The sequence below is a fragment of the Lepidochelys kempii genome, chromosome 1, assembly GCF_965140285.1.
Source record: "Lepidochelys kempii isolate rLepKem1 chromosome 1, rLepKem1.hap1, whole genome shotgun sequence".
NCBI classification, from domain to species: Eukaryota; Metazoa; Chordata; order Testudines; family Cheloniidae; genus Lepidochelys; species Lepidochelys kempii.
The window spans coordinates 331,598,867-331,619,409 of record NC_136380.1 but is presented as its reverse complement, the minus strand read 5'-3'; the positions used below and the strand labels follow the sequence as shown (position 1 = coordinate 331,619,409).

At 42.2% G+C, this 20,543-nt stretch overlaps 1 protein-coding gene across 5 annotated transcripts in view; it reads right to left on the bottom strand.

Moving 5' to 3' along the window:
• Positions 1-20,543, bottom strand: part of CD36 (CD36 molecule (CD36 blood group)) — a 72,882-nt gene that overhangs the window by 39,679 nt on the left and 12,660 nt on the right. For 2 of the 5 annotated variants that reach the window (XM_073328620.2, XM_073328622.2), the window contains exon 1: positions 3,017-3,191. The exons of the other annotated variants lie outside the window; for them this stretch is intronic. The gene's annotated coding sequence lies outside the window, so the exon portion shown is untranslated. Of the gene's footprint in view, positions 1-3,016; positions 3,192-20,543 lie in introns of those variants that run through there. 5 annotated transcript variants of the gene reach the window in all.

The following is a 20,543-nucleotide window of genomic DNA, read 5'->3' as shown; positions in this document are numbered from 1 at the left end:
ACTCATGTCTGTATGTATATTGATCTTTCAACCATACTCTCTCTCTGTTGTTTTTAAATAAATTTTAGTTTAGTTAATAAGAATTGGCTGTAGCGTATATTTGGGTAAGATCTGAAACAGTCATTAACCTGGGCAGTAATGTGTCCAATCCTTTGGGATTGGTAGAACCTTTTCTTCTATATGATGAAATAAGATTTACAGAAATTTTCATCATATTTGACATGGGTACCTGGATGGAGGCCTGAGGTTGGATCACTTTAAGGAAACTGTGTTGTTCGGACTTCTGAGTAACCAGTAAGGTAATAAAGAAGCTGATTTAGGCTGGCTTGGTGAATTCAAGTATTGGAATATCGACGAGCTTTTGGGGGTTTGGCTGCCCCATTCTTTGCCATTCACCCTAACTGAGTGACCACAACTGGCTTCCCACTAGGACCCTGGTAACAAAGACATTTAAGGAGCTTTGTTTAGTTTATCGAAAAGGAGAGTGAGAGTTTACTTGCTAATAGCATATAAATACACTATACAGGGAGAAAATACCAAGTTACTAAAAGAGTCTTTAGTTTAACAGAGAAAGGCATAACAAGAACCAATGGCTGGGAGCTAAACTCAAGTTAATAATAAGGCACAAAGTTTTAACAGTGAGGGTGATTAACCGCTGGAACAAACTACCAAGGGAAGCAGAGGATTCTCCATCTCTTGATATCTTCAAATCAAGATTGGATGCTTTTCTGGAAGATATGATTTAGTCAAACACAAGCCACTGGCCTCAGAACAGGGGAAACTGGGTTAATTTGGAGCTCTGCAGAGGACAAAAAGTCCATATTGCAAAGGATGTCAAAATTTTGACATTTGGCTTTGTTCTCAATCTGAATTAAATCCTAATATTTCAAAATTGTGAAGAAAAATTCTAAAATATATATCATCTTGTTTCAAGTTTGACTTTTTTTATTTGCATTATAGCATAATCTATAATGTGTTTTTCCAAAACTGTTGAAACAGGACATTGTAACGTTGTCTGAGCTTCTTTTTATTCCAATTGGTATTTCACTTTCAAGAGAACTGCATATCCAAACAGAATATTGTTCCATCAAAGCTTTTCTGACCAGTTCTAGTGAAATTCTTTGGCCTGCGTTATACAGGAGGTCAGACTAGGTGATCTAAAATTACTTTCTGGCCTTAAAAATCTATGCATTTATGAAAGTAGCAAACTCGATTTGCCAATTGTTAGTAATAACTTTTGTCATAATTCCCTACTTTTGTAACTCTAAAGCATTCACCACTTTCCTACCAAACACAATGCAATAACTGTCTAGATGCATCCCAAGTTATGCAATCTAGAAATCTTGTGTAATGGCTAATTACTTTCAGACAACAAGGTTACAACTTCAACTGCAGATAGAAATAAGTATGTAACCCTTAGCTATCATCATTTTACAGCTAAATAACATGAAGATAAAAATATGACATAACAATTGATAAAAACAAGTTCCAGTTCAGAGCACACCCACTCCATCATTATGTTATATGTATTGTGCAAAAAAGAATATTATATATAATGCCATGAAACAATTTTATTTTAGTATTAACAAATTGATTTTAGCATTAGCAACACTATTCAACAGTGATCCCCTTCTACAATGCTGGGCATGAAGATCATTTAAGGCTTTTTACTTTTTGCTGTCTATGAAGTTGATCTTTGAAATCCTCTTTATTTTATGAGAACAGCTTAAATATCTTTTCAAACCTCTGTGAATAGTGGGGGAAACAAAAAAATGTCCTTACAACTTTGTTCATTGGCTTCATTTAGTAGGGCTATTTATGTGTTATGAATGCCTGTCTAAAGGGACACTGCCTAATCAAGTTTAGCCCAAAATTTAGATTGTGTAAAAAAAAAAGCCTTTACAAAAACCTAAGAACTGTATCAGCCTTTTCCTAGGGTGTTCTTTGCATTCTCTCAGACAGTTGTTTTTAAACAAATAAGCACTGCCTTACAATTTTTAGCAACCCAGACACTGGAGCCCTATGTTCCTGAAAGCAAAACTGACATCCTTTATGTCAGAGGTCCCCAACTGTTGGGCATGCCCCACAGGGGGACATGGAGAAACAATCAGGAGGCATGGCTGGGGCCCAGACCAGCCCCTATGCGGGGGGCAGGGAGGGAACATCACCAAGTTCCACTCCTGGCCCCGGCCCCGCACGCACTGGGCCCCCGGCCACAGCCGAGGCTCCGCTCCCGCCCCCACCCCCAGCTGTGGCCGCAGCCTTGGCCCTCTTGCCCCATCCACATCCCCCCCTCCTGGAACTGCGGCCCCACTCCCGGTCCCGGTGGGTGTGGGGGAGCGGTCAGGGGTAAGGAGGTAAGGAGGGTAAGGGTAAGCGTGAGTTAAAAGGTTTGGGGACCACTGCTGTATGGTCATTGTCCCAGCAGAGGGAAATACAAATGGGAAACAAATAGCATAATAGTGAAAAGTGAAATGGATTCTGAAACATCTCAGTGTTAATAATAAACAGTTCTGACAACCTCATGTATTCAAAAATTATGAGTCATGTCTTAAAAATCATGATGGTTAAAAAAATTACTTTAGAAGCTATTTTCATTTGCCTTCTGTTTTTTGATCCTTTGGTGTGCATTAAAGTCATGTTTTCAAGCTTTTTCCACAACTGAGGGCTACAATGTTACTTTTAGTTAAAAAAATGAAAGCTGTGATTCCTACATATTCACTTGACAAGGAACCGGAGCTTTAATAAAATCACCAAATATCACAACACTTGCAATAAAATGAGGAAAGTTGCCAACCTTGAATATATGTTACTAGTAACGGGGAAGAAAATTTTTTGTTTTAATAGACGATTAATTGGACAATGTGATTTAAATAAGTAGAACTTTTCAAAATCTGCTCTTCCCCCTCCCCCCCCAAGTTACAAGTAAATATCCTGGGGATCTCTTCTCTCACTAAACCAAGGACTGTATAGGTGGAGATTCCTCTCATTATTACATTTCCATCATATGACTTACCTTGAAAAAGAGTGAGTTGATTTTCAGCTAAATACACCAGGATTCAGCATATGACTTTCAGTGTTACCAGGACATAAGCATCTAAATCCCCGCACTGAAAACACAAACTTGTGGGAGGGTTTATATATTCCAGAATATGTCACCTCCCTGAATATTATCATTTGCTAGCAGGAAAAGTGATGTAGTATTGCTGTATGGGATCTATTTTTACAGTCTGACTGAAACCCATTACCTATATCGGGTGGTAAAATACTCAGCAGCTGTATTTTTTGTCAAGTTCTGATCCAAGTAAGGCAGGGGTCAGGGAGATAAAGGGGAACTCACTTATTTAGTTGCCTGTAATCTGTTCTGCATCCTGTCCCATTTGCCAGATTAAAAGAATGGAGTTGAGTAATAAGAATAATAAATTCCATACTTCTTATAATAAATACATAATAATAAATAAAGTATATGCATACTCATCATTTTTTAAAACAATCTTAGGATGTCATTGTTTTGTTATACAAACACTGTATTTTTATTACAGGCATTGGGCTGTCATAATGCCAGACAAGTTATAACCCAAATTTAATCACACGTGTTACTGTCACGGGTGGAATTAGAATAATAGAACCATAGGGTTAGAAGGAACCACAAGGGTCATCTAGTCTAACCCCCTGCCAAGATGCAGGATTTGTTGTGTCTAAATCATCCAAGACAGATGGCTATCCAGCCTCTTTTTGAAAGCCTTCATTGAAGGAGCTTCCACAACCTCCCTAGGCAGTCTGTTCCATTGTCCTACTCTTCTTATGGTTAGGAAGTTTTCTTTCCTGAGATTCAATCTAAATCTGCTATGCTGTAATTTGAATCCATTGCTTCTTGTCCTGCACTCTGTGGCAAAAGAGAACAACTTTTCTCCATCTTTTTTATGGCAGCCTTTCCAGTATCTGAAGACTACTATTACAAACACTCTTAATCGCCTCTTTTCCAAATTAAACATAGCCTATTCCTTCAGCCTTTGCTCATATGGCTTGCATTACACCCCTTTGATCATTTTGTCGCTCGCCTCTGGATCCTTTCCAGTTTCTCTATATCCTCTCTATACACTGGTGACCAAATTGGACACACTACTCCAGTTGAGACCTAACCAGCACCAAGTAGAGCGGTACTCTCACCTCCCGTGACTTGCATGCTGTGCCTTTCTTAATGCAATCTAAAATTGCATTTGCTTTTTTTTTTGCAACAGCATCTCACTTTGCTGACTCATGTTAAGACTGTGACCCACCACAACTCCCAGATCCTTGTCAGCAGTGCTGCTGCTAAGCCAGTTGTCAAGGTTCCTTCCCCATTCTGAACTCTAGGGTACAGATGTGGGGACCTGCATAAAAACCTCCTAAGCTTACTTTTACCAGCTTAGGTTAAAACTTCCCCAAGGTACAAACTATTTTACCTTTTGCCCTTGGACTTCCACTGCCACCACCAAACATCTAACCGGGTTTATTTTTGAGAAAGCGTTGTTTGGAAAGGTCTTTCCCCCCAAAATCCTCACCAAAACCTTACACCCCCCTTCCTGGGGAAGGTTTGATAAAAATCCTCACCAATTTGCATAGGTCACCACAGATCCAAACCCTTGGATCTTAAGAACAATGAAAAAAAGCATTCAGTTCTTACAAGAAGAATTTTAATAGAAGAAACAGTAAAAAGAATCATCTCTGTAAAATCAGGATGGTAAATACCTTACAGGATAATTAGATTCAAAACATAGAGAATCCCTCTAGGCAAAACCTTAAGTTACAAAAAGACACACAGACAGGAATATCCATTCTATTCAGCACAGCTTATTTTCTCAGCCATTTAAAGAAATCATAATCTAACACATATCTAGCTAGATTACTTACTAAATTCTAAGACTCCATTCCTGTTCTGTCCCCAGCAAAAGCATCACACAGACAAACTCTTTGTTTCTCCCTCCCTCCAGCTTTTGAAAGTATCTTGTCTCCTCATTGGTCATTTTGGTCAGGTGCCAGCGAGGTTATCCTAGCTTCTTAACCCTTTACAGGTGAGAGGATTTTTCCTCTGGCCAGGAAGGATTTAAAGGTGTTTACCCTGCCCTTTATATTTATGACACCAGTTTTCCCCCATTCTGTACTGGTGCATTTTCTTCCCTACATGTAGCACCTTATATTTGTCTTTGTTGAATTTCATTTTGTTGCCTACAGCCCAATTCTCCAATTTATTATGATCACTCTGAATTTTAGCTCCATCTGCCAAAGTGTTGGCAACCCCACTAGCTTTGTGCCATCTGCAAACTTGATCAGTCTGCTCTCTATGCCAACATACAGGCCATTCATAAGAATGTGAAACACTGGTCCCTAAACAGATTCCTGTGGAACCCTACTTGAGACCTCCCTCCAGTCCGACATCATTCCATTAACAGTTACTCACTGTTTGCAGTTGTTTAACCAATTCTGTATCCACTTAATGTTAGTTCTGTCAAGCCCACATCTCTCCAGCTTACTTATCAGAATGTCATGTGGGACTGTGTCAAAAACCTTGCTGAAGTCCAGGTATAGTATGTCCACCTCACTCCCACCAAACCAGTTACCCTGTCAAAAAAGGAAACCAAGTGGTTTGGCAGGATTTTTTCTTGCTAAATCCATGCTGGCTTCTAGTGATCACCCCTTAACCCTCCAGGTATTTGCAAATTGCAAGTTTTATACACTGCTCTAGTAGCTTCCCAGGTATCGAAGTCAGGCTGACTGGTCTATAGTTCCCTGGCTGCTCCTCCCCCCACCCCCTCTCCAGTACACTAGCCATTCTCCAGTCTTCCAGGACCTCTCCCATCATCCATGAGATTGTAAATATTATTGACAGTGAATCTGAGATTTCATCAGCAAATTCCTTCAGTTCCTTCGGGTGAACAGCATCCAGCCCCACTGATTTGAGTTCAAATTAGTCAGAAGAGCTCTGATGTGTTCTTTACTTATCTTTATCTGTATCCTTTCCCCTTATTATATTGAAATAATAGGAACAGGAGGCAGGCTGTTATTTCTATGGACAGTTTTGTGTCAGAGTTCAACAAGTTGGGTGCTTTCTTTCCCACTGTAGGCTGCAGCCTCTTTCTTGTGCACTGCAACATAAGCAAAGTAGTATCACAAACTTTCTTTAGCTACTGCCCTTAAAAAAATCAGTTTTCAGAGTAGCAGCCATGTTAGTCTGTATCTGCAAAAAGAAAAGGAGGATTTGTGGCACCTTAGAGACTAACAAATTAATTTTTTTAAAATCAGTGTTAGTCTCAAAAAGCCCTACAGGACCCTACACAGGGCCAGGAAACTCCATGACTTTAAATGTTTTCCTCAGGGGCCATGGTTGGACTCCTTTCCCCAGGGAATAACAGGGATCTGCCCTCCTCTCCCCACAACAGATCCTGCAGGCTGTGTCAGGGGTCAGCAGTGTGTCCAGATACGGACATAAGTGTCAGTGGGAAAAATGTTGAGGTCCATGATAATTTTTCAAAAAAATATAATGACTGAATGACAAACCCCACCCCCCACCCCGTCCCAATGTCCGTCACTAAGTACGGTACTTTTATCAAGTGGCCATCACGCATCAGAATGGTGCCAACCCCTGGGTTGTGTGTGGAGCTGGAGAAACGCATAGACTAGGCTGTCCACTGGGGGTGGGGAAGCCTGTTCCTCTACACTGGTTCCTTGGCTCTTTCCATCACCATGTCAGTGCAATTCCTGTTAATAACTGACAACTATAACTATAAAATCTCTGTTTCAAGATGTTTTCTCTGTGGCGAAGTCTCTGTACGGCACAAAGGTAGAGTGTAGGGTATGCGTATCTGTAAGCCTCAGTGAAAAGCAAACCGCAGCACACATCAGTGAACAGCTCTGCCGGGGGGAGGCAGCAGAAAAAGGCTCTGGCAGCAAGGAGCCTTTCACCTCTGCCCACCCCGCCCCCCCATGCCACAGCTGTTCCCTGAGTAGGGGAAAGGCTCCAGTAGGGGGGCACTATACTGCTAAAAATAGCAGTGTAGAAGGGGGAGACATGTCTCGGGCACATAGTGAGCCGTGCAGGGTACGTCTTGCCTAAGCAGTGCCTTACAGTCTACATTCCTAGGGTGACGTGCAGCATATGTATATATGTTGCAATAAGGAGTGTGCAGTGTAGATTTACCTTGTCTGTGAGTCAAACAAACCAGTTGTTTAAAAAAAAAACCTGGTGACTGGTGCATGTTGGAATGCCTGATTTCCCACTTCTCTTTTTAAAAATCTGGTTTATTTGCACAGAGAGAAAACATCTGGAACAACAAGTGTCATAGTTCAAGATCATCATAATCTGCCAATTACAGCACAACATGCAACAAAACCCAAGTGTTTTGACCACTTGCCATGTGTCCAGCTGTTTCTGTCACATAGTGGCAGGTTTTAAGGTTGAGAGATATGAAAAGGGACACTATTTTGTGATCTGTATTTGCTAAGGATTTTTTTCCCTGGGTTGGGGGTTAAAAGGGCAGAGGGCTAGAGCTGGGCCTGTATAAGACTTGTTTTCAGTGGGTCCTCACCAGCTGTTGACTCCCACAATGTTGCTCAGTTTCACATCCTGCATGGGTGCACCAAATACCTTTCCATCTGCCCCCAAGTATAGAGCCAAATCCAACTGGAGGTATTTTGCCGTGTTGAGAGAAGTGAGATAAATGATGCTGCCAAGGCAACATTCCCTTTTCCACACAGTATTATTATTAATTATTATTATTATTAATAATTATTTCTATTGCTGCATCTCTCCATGTGTCCTTCAGGTCTCCTCCTCTGGAGGCACAGTCATCTCCGCAGTCATGCTGTGCTGGGTTCCTCACTGCAACTGCCCATTGCTAACTCCTCTGCAGAGAATTAATGGCTGGGTTCCCTCCCTCTCCCCAGGGAACTATTCTCTGGCAAGCCACCATGCCCACTAGCATAGCTTCTAATTTGTACTATTCAAGAGGAGAGGGAAGTCCAGTCTGCTTTTGCTGGCTCAGAAAAATGTAAGAAGCAAATAGTGGTCTAGATAAGCTACATAGCCCCCAGCACCGAAAAAAGAAATATGTGAAAGTGATCTAGTGACTAGAGAAGTGGTGACAGACAGGATAGCCAAGCACATCATTTGGGTATAAGCCTTATAGAAAGCCATGGGGAGAGTTAATATAGCCCAAGACCCCTCCATGCTAAGTTCATTTGTGGGGAATCCCAGAGAAGACAGGAGCTGGAGAGAAGTCATGGCAACAGTGAAGCCACACTGTTAGAAAGCCTGTGGGAAGCCAGGGGTTCTCCAGGGTAGCTTGGGGTTCCAGGCCTCCTGTAGATTTCCTGGGATCTGATCACTCTGAAATGCTACCCATATGACTCCAAAAAAAGTCTGTGACAGGATTGCTATGGAGTTTTTCCCCTTCCATGTCCTCTTCCCATGGATATTTCAGAGCCCAAGTCACCATGTACTTGAAGAGGAGACAGTGCCCTACAGCTTAATGCCTTTTATTATGCAAAGGAGGATTTTTCCCATCTCCACCTTGCACAAGGCAATAACATCTTCTTCCTTACACACACTGAAAAATGAAAAAGGAAAGCTTCCTGTTTGTTTTGCTTTCCCATTGAGAAAATGCTTTGCTTTTGCAAACAAAACAAGGTACAAGAACCCAAATCACAAGAGAAAAGAAGACTAGAATAAATAAAATTAACCCTTGCCCTGTGAAACACCGTCTTGGCATCAGATGAAGTCCCAAAGGGCATAGAACAGATTAAGAGCAATATGTGAAGAATTATTGTAGATAAAGAGACATTTCAAACTATGTAGGACAGACCACAAGGAAATATACTGTCAGGGACAGCCCTGCACCGTAAAGGGATGGAGCAGCTGACCTAATAGGTGTGTAATAACTCTGACTTCTATGATCTTTGTGAAAGACATGGGCTAGATACTTAGCTGGATACTTACTTAGTTTATCAGAGTAGCTTTCTTATGGTCATTGGAATTACAGTGTTTTACATAAACTGAGGAACTGTCCCTATCTCTTTACATCAAACCATTGACATATTTCTGTATCATAACTATCAGTTATGTCTTGGGTTGTTCCAAAACGTAATAATAGAATAGAGAAAAACCTACACCACTGTCTATATTCCTAGCACTAAAAATGATGACAGGGTGCTGTAAGTCACGTTTAAACAATGTAACAAAATAACTGGAGATAGTTATTTTACATTGTTTACTACAATTCACTGCTGTTATAAGATTTTTACAGGCACAAAATCATTATCTTAATTAATACTGGGTTGTTAAAAGGAATCAGATGATGAAAACATCCCAAGTTATTATGAATTTGATGTTTTTCTGATTGTGTGATCTATTAGCAATCTCGATGAATTAGGGAGACAAAAGAAGAAAACCATTATCTAGCTATCTGTCCACAGTTTAAGGTACCTATTGTGCTAACTGTAATGACACTTTTGGTTGTAAAAAGAAAAGGAGTACTTGTGGCACCTTAGACTAACAAATTTATTTGAGCATAAGCTTTCTTGAGCTACAGCTTACTTCATTGGATGCATGTAGTGGAAAATACAATAGGGAGATTTTATATACACAGAGAACATGAAACAATGGGTGTTACCATACACACTATAACGAGAGTGATCAGTTAAGGTGAGCTATTACCAACAGGAGAGAAAAAAAACCTTTGGTAGTGATAATCAAGGTGGGCCATTTCCAGCAGTTGACAAGAATGTGTGAGGAACAGTAGGGGAGGAAAATAAACATAGGGAAATAGTTTTACTTTGTGTAATGACACATCCACTCCCAGTCTTTATTCAAACCTAATTTAATGTTGTCCAGTTTGCAAATTAATTCCAATTCAGCAGTCTCTCTAGGTTGAACCTGTACATCAAAAAAAAAATCCCACTAATTGTTTACATAAGCATATTTATCAAATATACTAATAAACTATAATATATATACTAATAAACTAAATATACTAATAAACTATAAACTAATAAGCTATAGTATACACTACAGTTAGGGTTGCCAATGCTGTATTCTTTTAGCACCTCTGCTTAGCACTTAATAATTAGTACTCATCTACATTCGCCAGAGGTATTTCTTGATGCTTTTGCAGCACTCAGCACCTCCTGATCTTGTTGTACAGAGATGAAGAAATCTTTGCAGGATAGACTGAGGAGCGGGTTCTGTGTGGCAGGGAAAGTGGACAGGGCTCTGTTCAGGTGGTCTCGGCTGCCAAGACCAGGCTCCCTGCCCTTCTTGCTCCCCACTGCTGCAGCTTCCACCAACCAGCATTTATGCCCCTCTGCTGGGGATGATGGCAGAGAATCTGTGAGCAAGGAGGCTACACCCTAGGAGTACTGACTCCCCTGCCAGACAGAGCTCTGACCCTGGCCCTTCAGCACAGTCCAGGGCATACAGCCTTGTCCACTTGTCCTACCAGACAGAGCCTGCACAGGGAAAGCAGACAGGGCTTCACTCAAGGGCTGGAGTCAGCAGAGGGCCCTGTCCAGTCAGGAGACAGTACTCGCAGGTACATCTTTCCATTCCCCTCCTGACATTGGCCCTTCAGTGCTGCGCAGGGAAAGCAGACGGGACCACACTCATGGGCCAGGGTTAGGAGGGGAGTGGAAAGATGTACCAGTAAGTACTGGCCCCCTACTGTTGAAATACAGGGTAAAGGTGTCCCATACTAATTTAGTATGGGACAGGCAATTTTCCATTTAAATAAGGGACGTCCTTTGTAATATGGGACCATTGGCAATCCTAACTACACTATACATGCACACACACTTATGATATGCAGCAAAATAATTTATGTACTCTGGGGTGTATATATAGTATATTATATATACATACACAAAACTTTAGTAATTGTAATATTAGCAAAATATTATTCATTAACACATATGGTAACTCATTTAAGTAGCACTACATACAAATGTGTTTTATTATTTCCTAAACTTTGCCTTAGAAAATGTGCAATTCATAGAGAGCTAAACAGACAAGAAACGTGATGTGAATAACTTTTGCTGAAGATGCCATTAAATATAGAAATGCATTTTCTGGCAACACGGTTCACTGACAGCTATTCCCAAAGGAACTGACACACTGACAAATGGCATGCTCTGAAACTGTACTTAATTTATTAAGGTACAGACATACCTGTATAGTGAGACAGCTACTCTCAATACCCCCATGAGCAGAAAGGGATCGTTGCAGAAGAGCCTGCAAAGTTAGCTCCTTATTCACAGAGAAATCTGTTACTGTAGCAACCACACAGCAACCCAGGCTGGCCAGTCCACTAATAGTCTGTTGATCTTTCATCAGCCACAAAGAAAGAAAAGCAAGTTGCAGAGAACTTTTAAACCCCCTTGTGATGAAGCTGTCTCATGAGAGATGGAAACATAAGAGCCCTTGTGGCCAAAGACAACCCCTTTTTCCACTTCCCCTTCACATAAAACACCAGCCTAGAGAAACCCTTTCCACACCAGCCCCTGCATCTGATCTCTTCCCCCAGTACAATAACTGAGCTCAGAAGCAATGTATCAGGTATATATTGGACTATCCAGGAGAACAGGTTTAACTGAGAAAAAAAACCTTGGTAATGATACTTAACACTTATGTGGTGCTTCATCTCCAAAGCTCTTTGCAAACAAAAACTAATCCTAACTAATCCTCACAACACTCACTGGAGCGAGGGGGGGAGATATCACTACTAAATCTCTACAGCTCCACAGGAATTCTTATAGCTATGTATAAAATACAGTGATAGGCCAAGGGTCCGCTAGGAGAATGTGGGCTCATGCACGTGGACCTAGAGGAGGGTTATACTTAGGGGCTGATCCAAAACCCACTCAGGCTAATGGAAGTCTTCAGTGGGCTTTGGATTGGGACCTTATTGGCTAGAAAAAGAAAATGTAGGCCAATATATCAGTGCTATCCATTCTGTCTGTCTCTTTTGGCCCAACTCACTGGCTAGGCCTCTCCACCACAAGCACTGAGCTTCTCCAACGTTCTGCCAGTCTCAGACTGGCACTCCAGGTCTAGGGCACCTGCCTCACTCCACTCCCCCAGGACCGTGATGGCGAGCAGACTGCGCAGACCCTAAACTACAAGCCTTTTGGCATTAGGATAAAACTTGCTCAGAGAGATAATCAAGCCCCAAGGCAGGGAGAGAACAGGGGAAATAAAACTGCTTCCCAGCTATACTAGGAAACTTCTCCTTCCCCAGGAGGTTCCCAGGAGCATGATGAGTTCCTCATCCCACTTCCTATGAGCTTTCCCCCTCATCGCTGACTTTTAGAGCTAGTCAGAAGATAGGGGCAAGGAAAGAGACAAAAAATATTCACGGAATTTGAGTTCCATTTGCCTAGAGATTTTCACTGGTGTTGAAATTCTCCAACCAGCTCTACTTACTTTGACGTTGTTCATTGTCTGGCCTCCTTGGGATCCTGTTGGTCAGCTCCCTGCCTGAGCCTCACCTGGTCTCCCAGTAGCTTCCTTCAGCTTCTTGCCATGCCTCTCTCTTCCTTCCCTGAAGCACGCCCGTTCACTCTCTTCCCACCCAACAGAGTCCTCCTGATTCCCAGCCTCCAGTCCCCCCAGTTCCCCTTCCCACGCTGAAATCCTCCTAGTCACTCCTTCATCCAATGTCTCCCCTTCCTACTGTTTCCCTCCCTCACCACCATATCCTGTAGCCTGTCCTCTCCTCCCCCCAGACCCGCAGCCTCATAGCTCTCCCCTCATTCACTCTGCTCCCTGTCCCAGTCACTGCCCTTCCCCCAAACATACATGCATATCTTCCTTCTTGCTCCACCCAGCCTTAACTCCCTTCCCTACTCCTTCTCCCTGTCTCTCAAACCCGGTTGTCTAACTCTTTCCCATTTCTAATATCTCTCCCCAACCCTGGTCTTACCTCCCTAACTCCCTAAGGAGAGGAGAGGCTGCTGCTGCTCCCCTATCCACTGATTTTGTTTTCTGCCCCGATGGTAGTTCAGCACGTCCTTGCAGTCAGCCTCACTGGAAAGACTGGGTTCGACTGTGAGAAAGATCTGCCCAGACAAGGAAGTCTGGATAGGCAAGGCAGAGAGTCAGTCACTTCCTGAAAAGAAAAGGAGTACTTGTGGCACCTTAGAGACTAACCAATTTATTTGAGCATAAGCAATAGCTTATTGCCAGCAGGAGAGTGGGGTGGGGGGAGGTATTTTTTCATGCTTTGTGTGTATAAAAGATCTTCTACACTTTCCACAGTATGCATCCGATGAAGTGAGCTGTAGCTCACGAAAGCTTATGCTCAAATAAATTGGTTAGTCTCTAAGGTGCCACAAGTACTCCTTTTCTTTTTGCGAATACAGACTAACATGGCTGTTACTCTGAAACCAGTCACTTCCTGGCCACTCACCTGCCAAGCTGCCAGGAGAGGGCAGACTTTAGTGGTTTATGGGATGGGGCACGGGGGGCGGGGGGGGGGAAGGAAGTGTGAAGTAGCTCAAGCTTCAGCAGATGTGGGAATAGCAATGAGGCAGAGATAAACACACAGGGGTCTTTTGCAGCCTTTGGAATGACCAAGACACTTCTATCCCCTCTGCCCTTGGCATAGCTGGAAGCATGACACCAACATCACCACCACCACCCCGCACCCCACCCCCTGTGTTTTCAATAGAAAAATTAACAAGGGTTTCTTTTAAGTTTAGCATTTAAAAATAATAAAGTGTATAGGGAAGAGCTCGCAGAATTATAAACAGCCCTTTCCAGACATGGACCGTGTGTGTCCTGCTTGTGATGCTACATTCATCACTCCCTGTAATTACGCCCATGCAACCAACACACGCCTCTCCTTTCTGTACAAATAAGCACTTAGGCTTTCAAGTGGGTATTGGAAAAGCTGCAGCAGGACAATCCCAAGCCACCTTGGGCAGGGACAACAGCAAGATCACATAGCACAGGGCAGCAACTGTACAAAAGCCAGTTCCCTACAGCTTCTGGCAACAGCTTCTTGTGCTGTGCATTCCAGTCTAATGTTGCCAGCTATATGCCAGTTTTTCTTTCACTGTAGTTCCCTTCAGCTGCCACATGCTAACACAAAGTTCCTCGCCACTCTCTGCAGCATTGCAGCCAGACTGTCTGCCTTCTCCCACAGGATGCCTGAGCATCAGGTTTGAAATATCTGGAATTGAAGGTTCAGATTGTCAGCTCAGCCCTTCACCTCACAGAGAGACATTGCATACCATTCAATAGGGACGAATTTAAAATACTCCACAGGAGTAAACAATCAATTGCACACATACAAAATGGGAAATGACTGCCCTGGAACGAGTACTGCAGAAAGGAATGTGCGGCTTGTGGTGGATCACAAGCTAAATAGGAGTCAGAGTAACGCTGTTGCAAAATAAGTGAACATCATTCTGGGATGTATTAGCAGGAGTGTTGTAAGCAAGACATGAGAAGTCATTCTCATGCATTCATTCTGCTCTACTCCAGCTGAGGCCTTATAAGTATTGTGTCCTGTTCTGTGAGGCACATTTTAGGAAAGATGTGGACACATTGGAGAAAGTCCAGAAGAGAGCAACAAAAATGATTAAAGGTCTAGAAAACATGACGTATGAGGGAAGATTGAAAAAATTGGGTTTGTTTAGTCTCCAGGAGAGAAGAATGAGGGAGGGACATGATAGCAGTTTTCAAGTACATACAAATTTGTTACAAGGAGGGGGGTGAAAATTGTTCTCCTTAACTTCCAAGGATAGGACAAGAAGCAATGGGCTTAAATTGCATTAAAGGAGGTTTAGGTTGGACATTAGGAGAAACTTCCTAACTGTCAGGGTAGTTAAGCACTGGAATAAATTGCCTAGAGAGGCTGTGGAATCTCCATCACTGGAGGTTTTTAAGAACAAGGTTAGACCAACACCTGCCAGGAACAGTCTAGTTATTACGCAGTCCTGCCTAGAGTACAGGTGGCTGGACTAGATGATCTATTGAGGTCCATTCCAGTCCTACACTTCTGTGATTCTGTGGTTGTACTTTAAGTGCATACGGTTTGTCTGATGAGTTCTTGAAAACACAAGTGTGCACAGACATGTGCAAAAGTGCATGCGCCCATCTGAGGATGCAAAAGTCTCATTTGCTCTGCATGGACATCTATTTATCCCTGGCCTGCCAGAATTTCATGTCTCAAGATATATATACACATACCTAAAAGTCTTCTTAGAACTAGATGGGTACAAACGTGCTGGAGATGATTTAATTGAGGATTGGTCCTGCTTTGAGCAGGGGGTTGGACTAGATGACCTCCTGAGGTCCCTTCCAACCCTGATATTCTATGATTCTTAGGAACATCCTTTTAAAGTTCTGCCACTTAATGGATGGAAGAGTTTGAGTGATATCCCTATCCCTGATGGAGACTAGTAAATGACTCCTGGAAGAGAGGCCTCCTCCATGAGGGTCATGAAATTACTACTAAAGAGCAAGTTGTTTGCCTCTAGAACGCTCCTTAAGATAGCGCTAAGTGACAGATCATGGCTGATAGGAGGTTCAGACTTTTATCATGACCCACCTTCTGGTTACATATGTGGGTAGAGCTGAGAAAAATTTTTCAAGCAAGCTCTTTTCAGCAAGCAAAAATGTAGATTCTGGGACACCGAAACATTTTGTGAATTTGTGTCAATTTCACCAAGTTGTTTGGTTAAAACAAACAAACCAAAATTCCAGAAGTGTCAAATTGGTTCGACATTTTCAAAATAAAAATGTTTTGATCTTTCAGTTCAGAATTATTTTTGTTTTTAAATTTCCTTTAAAAATAGCAGTATATTAAAATGGTCAAAATTGGAATGAAACATTTCATTCTAGATAAAACAAAATGTTTAGTTCAACCAAAAATGAAGTTATTTTGACTTGACTTTTTTGATTTGCCAAAAATTTAAAACAAAACAAATTGTTAGGTTGACCCCAAACCACAATGTTTTAATTGCCAGAGAACCAAAAAAATCCATTATTTGCACAGGTCTACATATAGGCACCATGCTACAGTATATTTATGATTAATGAGCATGTTATAAACATTCCCAGTTAAGGGCACTTAATCTAAATGCATTGCCAAGTGATGCCGCCTCATGTATTGGTCCCGTTTATGATGAAGATTTGTGTTTAAGGTAAAATAAACAGATGTTTTTGTGTATATTTTACTTTCCTGTGCCCAAGTCAAGAACAAAATAAAGTTTAGGGCTGTATTCTGCAAGGTACTGACACTCTGGCTTTAATCCAACCAAGCAAATAAGCAAATATGCAGATTCATGGATAGTCACAGACACAGTGCCTGTTCCAAAGTCATTTGAAGTCTCCTGTGGCCATGCTCATAGGCCAGCTATTTGTACCATGTTCATCTTCCATTGCACAAACACCCTAAGCACGCACAGCCACCCCCTTTAGAAACTCCTCCCTCCCTCTCTTGCATCCTGAAATACACACACACACACAGGGATTTGTGCCCACACAAGCTTTTGAAAATGTAGTCATGACTAGTGAGTCATAGGAAAGTCCTTAGCCTTTAGGTCTCATTTTCCTCCCTGTAAAATAGGGGGATTAGTATTTATCTATTTTTCCAGTTGTGATAGTGGTGAGAGACTTAATTTATGCTTGCATAGTACTTGGTAAATGTAAACAGCTAGATAAGTGATAACTATGGTATTTCTACTTAACCCTGCCCTTCTCAGGGTGAAAAAAGCCACTACCAGGCCTCTGTACCATTTAGATACTATTTTGATATCTTATGTGGGACTCTAGTTATGCATTGGCCATGTGATAGTCTTCTGCACAGGGGACAATTCCACCCTCCAGTGTGCAGACCCCATGCAATGTCATCTGTACCACTAAACTCCAGCTGGTTCAAACAAATGTGGGGTCATTTGAGAAAGTATTTGGTTGGACTCAAAAACCATTATATGGCTTGCCCCAAACTCCTGTGCCAAATCTGAGTTTGGGAGAGGGCTAGGTTAGTCTGTCCAGAGTTCTCTGTTTTGTAGAGGGAGTTGGTGAAGAGACACTTCCTTATTAAACAGAGAGAGTTAATCTCTGAAGAACCCCAGAAGGATCATGCTGTAGGGAAAGAAATCCAGTTTCTCCAGGGCACAGAACCCTCCATCAGCAAGGAACAGATTGTACTCCACACCAGAGACACTGGAGTATGATCAGCAAACAGGGCATTGATAGTGGTAGAACACAGCTGTGACAGGTTTGGCACCATTGCCTCACCTGGCCCTGGCTTAACACTCTGTAGTAAGGATTTATATAGGACCTGGCCCTTTGTATTGCGGAGAATTTCACCCTGAGAAGGTGTGAAGCCAGTTATAAGACTCAATGTTGACACTAAATAATCTCATTCAAATCTGCTGTTCAAAGAAGCGTGCTGCTTGCCTGGAGCTAGAATCCAGTATGTGACTGAGTGTTTGCTGAGATTGATCAAGACCTCAGACCACTACCCCTTCCTACTTCTCCACGTGGGCACCAATTATACTGCCAAGAATGATCTTGAGCGGATCACTGCAGACTACAGTGGCTCTGGGAAGAAGGATAAAGGAGTTTGACGCGCAAGTTGTGTTCTCATCCATCCTCCCTGTTGAAGGAAAAAGTGATCGTCGAATTGTGGAGGTGAATACGTGGTTATGCAGGTGGTGTCAGAGAGAGGGCTTTGGAGGTCAGCTCCCAGACTGCTACGCTGGGCATCACAAAATGGGGAAGAGATGGCCAGCCCTCTGTGGAGATAGAGGTGGTTAGGGACTATTTAGAAAAGCTGGACGTGCACAAGTCCATGGGGCCGGACGAGTTGCATCCGAGAGTGCTGAAGGAATTGGCGGCTGTGATTGCAGAGCCGTCTTTGACATGGAGACATGAGTCATCATCTGAGAAGCAAGCACTTGACTACCAAAGCAGACAGCCAAGATGAGGTCAAATGGAGATAGGAATTTTCCACTTTTTCATCCCTCATCCATGGTATCTTCTCACTTAGGCACCATCAGCAATCAGAGGATTCCAGCACTTGCAATACCAGCCTAAGGCACGGTAAGTAACTGAAAGAAGAGTGCAAGCAATTTCTTCTTCTTCTTCCCCTTATCCCATCAATCTTCATCCCATGTGACAATAGTTTTATCCCTCAATAGTTTCCACATTCCTGGAGACTTCCCTTTTTATGTATTGAGACCAGAATAGACTTGCACCAGTCTTCAGGAATTCTTATTTTGCCATAAGCTTTAACCACTCTGCTCTCCCATTTTATGTCTCTCTCACCCAAGCCTTTCACCAGGTCCAACATCACTTTATCAGGTCCCGCTGCCTACCATTCTTCATTTCCTGGACTGCATTTCTCACCTCCTCCTCTGTTATGTCAGGCTCAGGCACCACATTGGTATCACATGTTGGCAACTCCACTTTTGCTTCATTTGAGAAACTCTCAAAATATTTTTCCACCTCTCCTTCACTTGTTTGGGCATTACTAGCCATCTCCCCTGATCATCTGTCATAAAAATAAAGGGAAGGGTAATCACCTTTAAAATCCCCCCTGGCCAGAGGAAAAATCCTTTCACCTGTAAAGGGTTAAGAAGCTAAAGGTCACCTTGCTGGCACCTGACCAAAATGACCAATGAGGAGACAAGATACTTTCAAAAGCTGGAGGGAGGGAGAAACAAAGATGTCTGTGTGATGCTTTTGCTGGGGACAGAACAGGAATGGAGTCTTAGAATTTAGTAAGTAATCTAGCTAGAGATGCGTTAGATTATGATTTCTTTAAATGGCTGAGAAAATAGCTGTGCTGAATAGAATGAATATTCCTGTCTGTGTGTCTTTTTTGTAACTTAAGGTTTTGCCTAGAGGGATTCTCTATGTTTTGAATCTAATTACCCTGTAAGGTATTTACCATCCTGATTTTACAGAGGTGCTTCTCTTTTACTTCTATTAAAAGTCTTCTTGTAAGAAAACTGAATGCTTTTTCATTGTTCTAAGATCCAAGGGTTTGGGTCTGTGGTCACTTATGCAAATTGGTGAGGATTTTTACCAAACCTTCCCCAGGAAGTGGGGTGCAAGGGTTGGGAGGATTTTGGGGGGAAAGACATTTCCAAACAACATTTTCTCAGGAACCCAGATAAAGTTTGATGGTGGAAGTCCAAGGGCAAAGGGTAAAATAGTTTGTACCTCAGGGAAATTTTAACCTAAGCTGGTAAAAGTAAGCTTAGGAGGTTTTTATGCAGGTCCCCACATCTGTACTCTAGAGTTCAGAGTGGGGAAGGAACCTTGACATCATCATTTACAAATAATGTTATAATACCATCCCCCTTTTCTTTGGGTCTTATTTTTGCAATGTTAGAGATCTTTTTTGCCATCCAGATTTGAGTCATTTATAGGCTTGGTGTACAAACCATCTAGGGCACTGTCTTTGGCCTTCCTCACTGCCTGCTTGGCAGCTCACTTGGTTTCTTTGAATTCCTTTTCATTTCCATTCAATGGATTCATTTCCTTTTTCTTTACACAGAATTTTCTTAGTTTAGATCACTATTTATATTCCATCAGACCACCTCCACTCCTCTCTGTCCTTTATTTTTTCCTATCTACATCATCCACAAACCTCTTCCATCACTGCAAACCATGTTCTTTTGAGGTGGTTCCACTTGTCTTCAGCTCATGCCAAATCTGTTTCCAGACATCTATTGGTACTGATTGCAAAAACATCTTTGCCACACTTCCCTCTAACTTTCTGTACTTTGATCTTGTTTCTTTTCAGCTGAGTTACCTCTTTGCTCAACACTCTGCAGCAATCTTTGCTGCAAGGCCTTTGGGTTACAGTACTACCAACTCTCTAGGTATCATTTTGCAGTCCATAATTTGACACCACTGAGATTTTATCACCCATATCATATCAATCTGGTTTTCTACCATTAATGTGCATAACTAAATGACTCTCCCTCTTTTGGAACTGTGTATTGGCTGTCATCTATTGGTTGGCAATACACAGGTTTAGAAGCACTTTCCCTTCCTAATTCATAGAGCCTAAACCTATTTCACACACCCTTCTGTTTTTGCCTTTGTGTGCAGTCAAGTCGCCCAGCACCAACAGCACCTCCTCAGGGGCTGTTGTGTCCATTAGTGCCTTCAGGTCTCGACGGAAACTCTCCTTCTCTGTTGACATGCATACACTGATATCAGAAACATGATACACTCTTTAACTTGCACTCATACAGCCATCAGTCTGTCATTTGCTCTCATAACTTCAAACACCGTCTTCCTCAGCTCTCCTCTCCGACTCCATCGTGACCCCTTTTGTCATCCATGTAGAAGAGTTTCCAATCTAAGCCCAACTCCTTTGCTGCATTCCCTGTCTATCATGTTTTCTGTAGACACAGAACATCAATACCTCTTATTACCTTACCCGCTACTTCCATACATTTATAGATTCATAGATATTTAGGTCAGAAGGGACCATTATGATCATCTAGTCTGACCTCCTGCACAATGCAGGCCACAGAATTTC